The sequence below is a fragment of the Sinocyclocheilus anshuiensis genome, unplaced genomic scaffold (assembly GCF_001515605.1).
Source record: "Sinocyclocheilus anshuiensis isolate Anshui unplaced genomic scaffold, SAMN03320099.WGS_v1.1 scaffold200, whole genome shotgun sequence".
Lineage (NCBI taxonomy): Eukaryota > Metazoa > Chordata > Actinopteri > Cypriniformes > Cyprinidae > Sinocyclocheilus > Sinocyclocheilus anshuiensis.
In genome coordinates this window covers 1,710,900-1,722,210 of record NW_015558595.1, presented here as the reverse complement: position 1 = coordinate 1,722,210, position 11,311 = coordinate 1,710,900, and the positions used below count along the sequence as shown (strand labels likewise).

The window sequence follows — 11,311 nt, the reverse complement described above, 5'->3', positions numbered from 1 at the left end:
CTAGAAAGTCGTGTATGCCTAAGGTTGAAAATAAATGATGTTTATAGTGAATGCCCCATGAATGGTTTTATTTTTACGATTTAGTTTTAATCCAAATGTCGTGTGCTAAGTGAGTGAACATCAAAGATCACACAACAGAAGTGTGCGCTCTCTTTCTCTCTCTCTCCCTACCTGTAAGTAACTTGTGCATTGTTTTACTTACGTGTTTTTGACATATCCGACCGAACTACAAACGTTCCAGTGCTGTCTGTGAGAAAGGGATATTCACTCGACAAACTCGCGTATCTGCGCCGCCCCGCGCTTAATCCACTCAGCGTGCTTTGTTTATCAGCTCGCGCACATCAGCTATACAGGCGTTAATACTGAATGTTTAACATTATATTCATTGCATACATATACTTCGTAGTAGACGTCCTTAACTCCTTTCTGCTGTCTGTTGTCTGTGTTTCTTTGTCTGCATATGGCGCTTATCACATGCTGTGTGGTATCGGCGTTTGGTATCGGGGCATTTTAACGAGTACGAGTACGAGTACAGGAGACCAGTATCGGGCCCCATACCGATACCAGTATCTTCAGATTACAGACTTCGCAGCCACTAAAAAAACACTCTGAACCAGGTTGGCCTAACAAAAATAAAGCAGAACATAAAGAAGTAGAACATGAACACATGCTTTTCAGGACATGAAGTAGAAAACTTCCACAGAGCTGACGTGCTACGAGAAACCTTCCAGCACTAATTCAACCCTGTCAATCTTTCTATCATTCCACAAGAGAAAGAAGGGGAGTTCAGAACATAAACCACTACAAAATGCTGAAAGCTTGTTATAAGTGCTAAAAAATGCTAAAAGTTCATGAATGTACAAGTGATTAAAGAAACGCTTACTCATTTACAAGTTAAACATGCAAGTTGATGCTGACACAGGAAGTTCAGTCAGTATATTGTGTTTGTGATTCACACACTTCCACTCAGTCTCAAATCAGCAGCAGTTCAGACTGTTTTCTCGTTTTTGGTAAGTCTTAAATTCTTCTTTTTCTTTAGATGTTTCATTGTTGGAAACCTTTTGTTTCTGTCAATTTGCATTATTTGTGGGGCTTAATATGTGATTCTCATGATTCCTTTTTTAGTTATGTATGCATATAAATACTTGCAAATAAATGCAAATGTGTTTTTCCCCACAGGGACTGAGCATCTGTTAATGACGAGATGGACACTGCAGAGAAAAGCATTCTTTTCTGTTTTCTCTTACAAGGTTTGATTTTCATTCCCTTCTTCTTCTAGTAAAGTGTGACCTGTTCAGTGTGACTGAGAATGTAAATTAACTAGATTAACTAGTTTAAGTGCTAAGCTACATTCAGTCTACATACATGAAACTATACTGAAAATTTTAATTCAGATAGGGACTGATACACAAAATGTTTTCTGAAGTTTGGGATCTCATTCAATATACACGATTTTACAGTTATTATTAAATACATTAATAGTACATTTGAGGTAAATTGCACTGTTGCTGTTGTTGTCCACGCCTTATAAAATGAGGCTTTAATGCAATTAAATGTAAGATAAAAAAACATAAATTTTGTTTATAACAGATCATAAATGTGTTAGTGCTTCAGTGTTTATTTCTGCTTGTGTTTGAATGCTTTTCATCGTGTGTGTTGTACTGTAGCTGTTTGCTGTAGAGATTTCAACATCAGTCTGCCACAGAAGATTGAAGCTCTCAGTGGATCCTGTGTGATCATAAAGTGCAGATTTGAGATTCAGGAACAATATGACAAAAACCTCACTGAGAGAGCTACAGGACAGTGGTTCAAGAACGGGACTGATGTGAACAACAATCTAGTGTTTAACTCAAGCACATCAAGCCAGAACTCCTTCATGAAAGGGAACATAACTGGAAAATTAAAAGACAAAGACTGTACCACTGTTTTTCGTGACCTCAGATCAAATCACATTGGTCAATATTACTTCAGGATTGAGGGTGAAGGTGGACTGAAATGGACCTACACAAAAACAAGTGTTTCAATTCATGTGATCGGTGAGTGACTTCATGACTGGAAAATATTATAAACTGTAAATTGTTCTAGTACAAGACAATCAAATCTCTTTCACAATCACTATCTGAAATGACAATTTTATGACAGTAGTCTAAAAGACAACAACATTTCAATCCATGCCAGAGTTTCCATAATCAATATAGACTTTTTTTATTTTTTATTTATCTTATTTGAGGAAAAAAAAACAAAAAAAATAAAACATTGTGGCGATGATAGTCTTCGACCAAAATGTTACTTTATAATCCTGTTCAGTGTGACTGAGAATGTAAATTAACTAGATTAACTAGTTTAAGTGCTAAGCTACATTCAGTCTACATACATGAAACTATACTGAAAATTTTAATTCAGATAGGGACTGATACACAAAATGTTTTCTGAAGTTTGGGATCTCATTCAATATACACGATTTTACAGTTATTATTAAATACATTAATAGTACATTTGAGGTAAATTGCACTGTTGCTGTTGTTGTTCACCCCTTATAAAATGAGGCTTTAATGCAATTAAATGTAAGATAAAAAAACATTAATTTTGTTTATAACAGATCATAAATGTGTTGGTGTGTTTGAATGCTTCGGTGTTTATTTCTGCTTGTGTTTGAATGCTTTTCATCGTGTGTGTTGTACTGTAGCTGTTTGCTGTAGAGATTTCAACATCAGTCTGCCACAGAAGATTGAAGCTCTCAGTGGATCCTGTGTGATCATAAAGTGCAGATTTGAGATTCAGGAACAATATGACAAAAACCTCACTGAGAGAGCTACAGGACAGTGGTTCAAGAACGGGACTGATGTGAACAACAATCTAGTGTTTAACTCAAGCACATCAAGCCAGAACTCCTTCATGAAAGGGAACATAACTGGAAAATTAAAAGACAAAGACTGTACCACTGTTTTTCGTGACCTCAGATCAAATCACATTGGTCAATATTACTTCAGGATTGAGGGTGAAGGTGGACTGAAATGGACCTACACAAAAACAAGTGTTTCAATTCATGTGATCGGTGAGTGACTTCATGACTGGAAAATATTATAAACTGTAAATTGTTCTAGTACAAGACAATCAAATCTCTTTCACAATCACTATCTGAAATGACAATTTTATGACAGTAGTCTAAAAGACAACAACATTTCAATCCATGCCAGAGTTTCCATAATCAATATAGACTTTTTTTATTTTTTATTTATCTTATTTGAGGAAAAAAAAACAAAAAAAATAAAACATTGTGGCGATGATAGTCTTCGACCAAAATGTTACTTTATAATCAGCATATTCATATATACAACATAAATGTGTGTTTATTTCAGGCTCTCCCCCCAAACCCACAGTGCAGCTGTATGTGGAGAAGAAGGAGGTGCAGGATCAGGAGGAGGTGTTGGAGGGGAGCTCTGTGAGTCTGCGCTGCTCTGCTGAGACTCTCTGCTCCTCTCCTCCACCAACTCTCACATGGAGCTCCACTCCCAGAATCCCCCTCAGTGAGAGCAGCAGACTAGAGGAGCTCATCTCTGATCTGAACTTCACTGCTACTCACCGTCAGCACAGAGTCACTTTCACCTGCACTATAACCTACCAGCTACAGGACGAGAACAAAACAGCACAGGACAACATCACATTACATGTTCAGTGTAGGATATTTGTGCCATCAGTTCTTTTCTCCTCCATAAGATGTCCATGTATCACATCATGCTCTCTTTCTCTTTTTCAGATGAGCCTAAAATCTCAAACTCCAGCTGTACCAGGACTAACGTAACTTCTTGACAGAAATATTACGTACCCCAACTTCCCTAGTAAGCTATGTCAATCTGTTAACTTTGCTTCTCAGATGCCCCTAAAAACCTGACAGCTTCAGCGATTCCCTCCAGCTCTGTGTTGGAGGGCAGATCAGTGACTCTGACCTGCAGCAGTGATGCAAATCCAGCAGCGCTGAACTGCAACATTTATCACTGACAGGAGCGGAATCATTGTAGTTATTTTGTTTTTCTAATTTTAATACTTTCAGATGCCCCTAAAATCTCTCCATCCTCCAGCTGTGGCAGGACTGATGTAACTGTGTGTTCCTGTGAGGCTGATGGGAATCCCTCTCCTGAACTGGAGTGGCATCTGTCTGGACGTCCTGTCACTAACTCTTCAAACACATTCATCAGTGAAGAGCGAATGAGCAGCACAGGCTTGAGGAGCTCCATCACTCTTCATCAGTCTCTCACACACACATCCACTCTGCAGTGTGTCAGCAACAACACTCATGGCAATGCAAGTCAACTCTTTCAGCTGCCTTCATCTGTTGCACGTGAGTTTCAGTTCTGTGATTCATCCAATAGAAGAACATCTGTCAATAATTTATGAATGAATAGGAAGGCATCAAGGCACGTCCGAATCCAATGTTAGCTTCACTTACTGTCTCCTGAGATGCCTTCATCTGATCGATTTTTAAAGGTAGCATAGATGTATCCTGTTTCACTGCCATAATATATGATATGAGAGCTAAAAAATAAAAATGGCTCCTGAAAGTGGTTCTAGTTAGTGGTCTGTTTAAATGTAAAATGTTAAGGTTTTCAACCAACTGCTCCCAGGTAAAAAAGAAATACACTTAGTTGTACTAATATCGATGCACTTATATTTTTATTATGCTGAACTAAGTGCATAATAAATGTGTTATTTTGGAACAACTTTAACTATGTTAAGTGCTCTTTTTCAATTTTTTCAACTTTTTTCTCAATTTTAAGCTAATTGCAGTATATTTTAATATATTTAGATTTGAATATATTTTAATATATTTAGATTTGTTAAAATGGAACAGGTCAGCAGCCTAAGCTTTGGGAAGCAAATGTTAACATAAGTAGGAATGCTAATGCTAATCTCTTTTTAAATTCTCATTCCACTGCCATCATTGTTATTTTGATGTTTACGATATAAATAATGTATACGTGTATGTTTAAGATTACGCTATAACTCTCTAGCACTTGCTTAACTGAATCAGTGAATCATCAGTGGTTTACCAAACACTCATTTATTTATTTTTTTAGGATTGAATCATTTCTCTGTGCTGATTGGAGTTGTTGTGGGTTTGGAGGTCGTGTTGTTGTGCACCATTACATATATCTGTGTACGGTAGGTGCAAGACACATATGAGGTATCAAGAATGATGCATAATAGAAGAGCACTGCGAAACCAGTAAGAAAAACAGATTCAACATATTTGATCTGATGATTTTTTTATACATCTTTTGTGCATTTATAAATGTGTATTTGTCAAGGGAACACATTCTCATCATAAAAGAGGTTTATTCTAGTCACTGTACATGTTTTTGAAAAATCAGTAGATAAAATATTTGTATAATATAATGGACCATTAAGTCACATCTAAAAATGTATCAGTGTTGTTGCAGTACTAACATACTTTTGTAAGTGGAATTTAATTTAAGAAAGTATAATAGTATAGTACAATATTGTAAAGTATAATAGTACAAGCTTGTTCATATATAATATAATAGTACAAGCAGTTTTACAAATTTATATTTTCCAAATATGCATGGTTTTATACTATAGATATACTTTTCAAACTGAACACAAAGTATTTGACACATCATGTGGTTGTCATGTGTTACTGTGATGAACATCGCTGTGTTTTCTCTTCTACTGTACATTTTTATGAATTTGAGGGGCACCAACTTCACATTCGCACCACTAATAACCACCTTGACACCATTTAGTGTCGTTGCAAAAGAAATGAGAAGTTAGATCTGAGAAACCCTTCAGTAAACAGTTTGTAGATGCCAGTTGTTTTTATCATTTGTATCTAATGCAATGATATTCATATGACTTAAATTCCAATCTTGTCTGATTTATTGATTTTGCTAACTGTGAAGCTCATTTAGAATATTAATTATTTTTAACATTGGACTCATGCTTTTTTGTTTGTTTGTTTGTTTGTTTTAGAAAAGAAAATGGGAAACTTTCACAGACTACACAAGAAGACGCTAAGAGACGTGGTCAAAATACCAATGAAGTGAGTTACAACAGACACACAAAAACCCACAAATCCTGAATTCATACACATTCAGAAAAATGTAAAGTAAATAAATACACTTTTAAAAAAACAAAACAAAACAATGAAACTAGTACACAATAGTACACAACTAGTACACTGCTAAACAATTTAAACAGACACACCCGAGCTTTCCAGCACTGATTTTACCCTGTCAATCCTTTAGGTCGTTCCACAGGAGAATCAAGACGACCCTGTTTATGTCATGGTGTCACCTCCTGGAGCCACCACAGCAAACCAAGAATCCATCATTTATTCCTCCATTGACAAACTTTAAACCACGAGAGGTCGGGAGCGTCTCCTCACTTCATGCTGACTACAGTATGGTCCAGGATTGTTCTGGAGGGCCGGCAAAGACTGAGAGCTCAATGGCAGAGTCTTCAAGAGCAAGAGAAGCACAGGTGATTGTGAGTGCAGATGTGCTTACTAAACAAACAGAGTCAAAGCAATCAGAGGAAGAGCTGTTTGCAGACTCCTCCGAGCTTTATGCAAAGGTTAAACGTCGTAACCCATAACTTGAGTCTTTGCCATCCCTCTATTAGTTTTTTTTCCCAGAATTTTTTTTTTAGATATATGTAAAAAAAAAAAGAAATGTTAACATTTAGCCTCATTATTGCTGACGCATCACATAGCTTTAGAGGTTACTGATGGGTTGTGAAATGTGTTGGTTAAAAAACAATCAAGCAAAATGATGACTGTTAGAGGCGGTGGAGAGCACAAGGATAAAAAGTGCACTATAACAACTTGGAGTAGTTCTTACACTTAACTAATTTGGTTTGCCTTTACAGTATTTAAGTTTTTGTCGTGTATTATATCAATATTTTTCCATTCTTTGATGTTTTGGTATTATTTGAAATGCATTGGGTTTGCCATGAAAATTGGAATGTGATACGCGGAATGGAATGAGTAATAGCACTTCTGAATTAATGAGATTAATAAGATTTTCATTTGGCCCTTTTGAGGCTAAACTTGCGGCAACAAAGAATCTAAGGATTGTTAATAGCAACCTGTGTGTGTGTAGCAACCATATGTTTATGTTGTTTTATTTTCTTTCAGTTTTGTTCATTTATTTGTTAATAATTATGCAATCATTTAATCTTTAAATGTGTTTTTCAAGGAAAAAAAAACTTGTATTAGAAGAGGTGTATTTAAGTCATTGTATTTGTTTTTGAATAATTAAGAGTTATGGATTAAAATTAATCATTTAACAGGCCCTTAGGTCACATGTAAAAATGTATGAATGTTGTTGGACTATAAAACAAACTTTCAAATCAATCAATCAAGTGGCATTTATGTTTTACAGATATACTTATCAAACTGAACAAAAAGTATGCAGTTTTCATGTGTTGCTGTGATGAACAAAGCTGTGCCTACTCTTTTACTGTACATTTATGTGAACTTGAGGAGAACCAACTTTACATTCACAACACTAATAACCACCTTGACATCATTTGGTTATAAGTCATTGCAAAGAATAGAGAAGTTAACCTTAATAGAGAATCCTTAAGCATAACTAGTTTTTTAAATGCCACTTGTTTTGATTATTTGTATCTAATGCAATGATATTCATATATGTCATAAATAAATGTCAATCCTGTCTGATTTGGTTTTGCCAGCTGTGGAAACTCATTCAGAAATTAAAATTAATTTTATTATAATTAAATTAGTAGTAGTAGTATTTATTCATTTATTTTTTTCTTTCTTTTAAGAAAAGAGAATGGGAAAATTCCAGATTACACAATGTTATGGGACAATGTCATTTTCCATTTTGATTTGGTATAATAACATTGGTATAATGAGCTTGTGCTGTGTATGCGAAACAGGAATGAAATATCTGCTTTGAAACATACACAAGATTATTCAATAAACCATGCTCTTTTTCAAGTGTCACTTTGTCTCCTAATTCCTGCTATTTCACGACTCCTCTGTCTTCCTCTTTGGCTGATAGAGGACAGTTTTGGATACCAAACAAAATGCATTGCTAACTGGTTTTGGGTATCAAACAGAAAATGGTTATCACGGTCAGGAAAGATGAAATGACTGATTGGTTCAGATTCATCTTGGGCCACTGATGTGGTGAGAACGAAGTTGAAACCCCTCTCTGCTGGTGTCTTCCCCTCACCGGACTGCAACGAGGCAGAGCGAATTTGTTTGTTTTTTTAATCAAACTGTCTGTCTGTCAACTGTCTCCCAAATAAAAATGAGTGGGGAATGCAATTAAACTTTGGGACCATAGTTCAATACATGAAGCCTGATACATAGTTCAATAGTTCAATACATGTGTACCTCTCTGTGATGGTACCACGAGGCGTCACTCACTTGTAGATCTCAGGCTTCTGGATGGGATGTAGATTCATAAGAGTGACTGGAAGTAGGAGGGAGCTGAGCTCGTGGCTGTTCTATTTGCAAGCATCAATGTCTTGAACAGTAGCCAGTGCAGGGAAATAAAGAGAGGTGTGACGTGGGCCCTTTTGGGCTCGTTGAAGACCAGTCGTGCTGCTGCATTCTGAATCATTTGTAGAGGTTTGATTGTACATGATGGAAGTCCAGCTAGAAGAGCATTGCAGTAGTCCAGCCTAGAAATGACAAGGGCCTGGACAAGAATTTGTTCAGTATGTTCCATTAGGAAGGGCCTGATCTTTCTGATGTTGTGCAATGCAAACCTGCATGATCGAGTGGTTTTTGCAATGTGGTCTTTGGAAGTCAGCTGGTCAACAAAGATTACACCAAGATTTCTGAACGAACTTGTTGGGCTAATTGTTGATTAATCTAGCTGGATGGTGAAATCATGCTGTAGAGTCGGAGTGGCAGGGAAGACGAGAAGCTCAGTCTTTGCCAGGTTGAGCTGTAGATGATGTTCTTTCATCCATGCCGAGATGTCCACCAGGCAGCCTGAGATCCGTGCATCTACTGTTGGATCATCTGGTTGAAATGAAAGATAGAGCTGTGTGTCATCAGCATGGCAATGGTAGGAGAGAAACCATGTGCCTGTATGATGGGTCCCAGTGATGTGTTAGTGATAGTGATAGTGTATATGGAAAAGAGGAGGGGTCCAAGAACTGATCCCTGAGGAATCCCAGTGACCAGTTGAGATAGGATTCAAACCAGTGAAGTGGAATCCCTGTGAATGCCCATTGATGAGAGTATGGACCTGTGAGATAGGATTCAAACCAGTGAAATGCAGTTCTTGTGATGCCCAGTGAAGAGACGGTGTACAGGAGGATCTGATGATTCACAGTGTCAAAAGCGGCAGATAGATCCAGCAGAATGAGAACTGATGATTTTGAATCAGCTTTCGGAATCTGCAAGGCTTCAATGACTGACAGTAATGCATTCTAAGCTGAATGGCCACTTCTGAAACCTGACATTTGTGCTTTTTTCAATTTCTAATAAACATATTAATGTAGGTTTTTAAGCAGTGGGGTTATCCAAGCCTACTTGAATGTGATGGGGGAAATGGCTGTGAGAAGAGATGTGGTCATGATATGTGTTATCTGTAAAAAAAGTTATCTGTAGTGTCATCAAATATAATTTCTCTGTGTACAAAATCATACTAATTTGTTACATTAGAGCAACATTTGGACCCAGTTCAGTGTTTCATGTTTTAACAGGCTATAAACACACCAAACAACACAAAACCCTCAGCAAAGTATGGAGAAATAAGACAATACACTTTCAGAGCACAGTCAGACACACACAAAAAAATTGAAGGGGGTCTGAATACTTTCCGTACCCACTGTATGTGTGTGTGTGTGTGTGTGTGTGTGTGTGTGTGTACAGCCAACTTACATTTGTCCCACAACAGTTTTCTGGCATCCCTCTTCCACCCCAACTCCTCACTCCTATTCACCAACTTGAGATATGGGGGAGTTCTTTAGGTTCAGGCTAAATTCCGAGCTCTGAGCCCTCTCCTCGGACAGCACGCCTAATATGCATACTATTTGCTCAATCTGATTATGTAAGTAAGAACTCATGGGGGAAAAATAGTAAAATAGAAAATGGCAGAAATTGGCCAAGTTTACGTCATTTCTTTCAACTCAAAAACAGAAAACAATGCATTGTGCAATTCAAAATACAGGTAAAACAAATGTGAAAAATCAATACAGAAATTATTTCATATTAGAGTGTAGCTTGCTTCCTAATCTAGTTGTCTAATAAACCTGGCATTGTATATTACAAATATTGTTGAACATTGTCCTCATGTCAATTTATTTAAAAATTAAGTTAATCAGTTCCAGGAATTATTGATTTTAAAGAGGTTGGGTAGTAATCCTTTAATGACACTTCAAAAATCACAAAAACATAAATCGAAAAGCTTAATCAGTTAAACAGCAAGGAAAAGTAACAAGAAAGGAAAAACAAGCTTACATTTTAATTGTTTGTTTATAGTGATAGTTGAGCTCTTCTGTTGGACATTTAAACACATCTTCTAATGGATCCATCACTACAGATGACAGCCTCCCCAGATTGAAAGTCAGATGCTTGTAGCCATTGGGACAGACATTTTTTAAACCTATAAAGATGCTTGTAGCCATTACATCTGACTTCGCACTGATTAGCATCTTTTTAGAGACAAAACCTGCAAAACCTTATTCTTCTTAAATTCCATATAACAAGAATGAGCATAAGTTGTTTCTAATTTTTACACAAAAGCTGATATGGAAATTCTAACACCAACATTACAATTATTATTAATGTATCATTAAGCCATCAAGCCAACCTTCTCTTATGTCAATGGATTCAGTGGTCAATGTGATTCTCCTGTTCTCACACTACAGGCGCCACCACAATGTTAATGGAAATGCTATTGCATGATAATGAGCTTATATAGCTGCACTTCGTTTCCTGATTCTGTAAGGGTAACACTTGATATGTGGATGGGGATTTTGGGCATAAGATTTATTTACAAGAATCTGTGCTCATTTTCAGGTACATTGATCACATTTTTCTTGTCTCCATGTGTGTGCCCTGTATGTCCACATGCCATGGTCTTGATTTCACTGGATTTTTTCCCCTCATTGAGTGAGGAATTATATATCACTTTATCCTCGTCATTGCAACTTTATGAAAGCATCACCATCTTAACACTGACTTTTTGCCATGTGTTGATTCCTCTCTGAATGTCATGTTGTCCTTGATTTTGTTGTTAGAAAAGCACAAGTTAACTCAATCTTCCATCTTGCATTTTTCAATTTTTACACCAACACTACCCACA

General features: G+C 36.7%; 1 pseudogene; it reads left to right on the top strand.

The window, feature by feature from the left end:
* The first annotated feature begins 1,204 nt into the window (after positions 1 to 1,204).
* LOC107680019 (Schwann cell myelin protein-like) lies at positions 1,205 to 6,611 on the top strand (annotated as a pseudogene).
* The last annotated feature ends 4,700 nt before the right edge of the window (positions 6,612 to 11,311 follow it).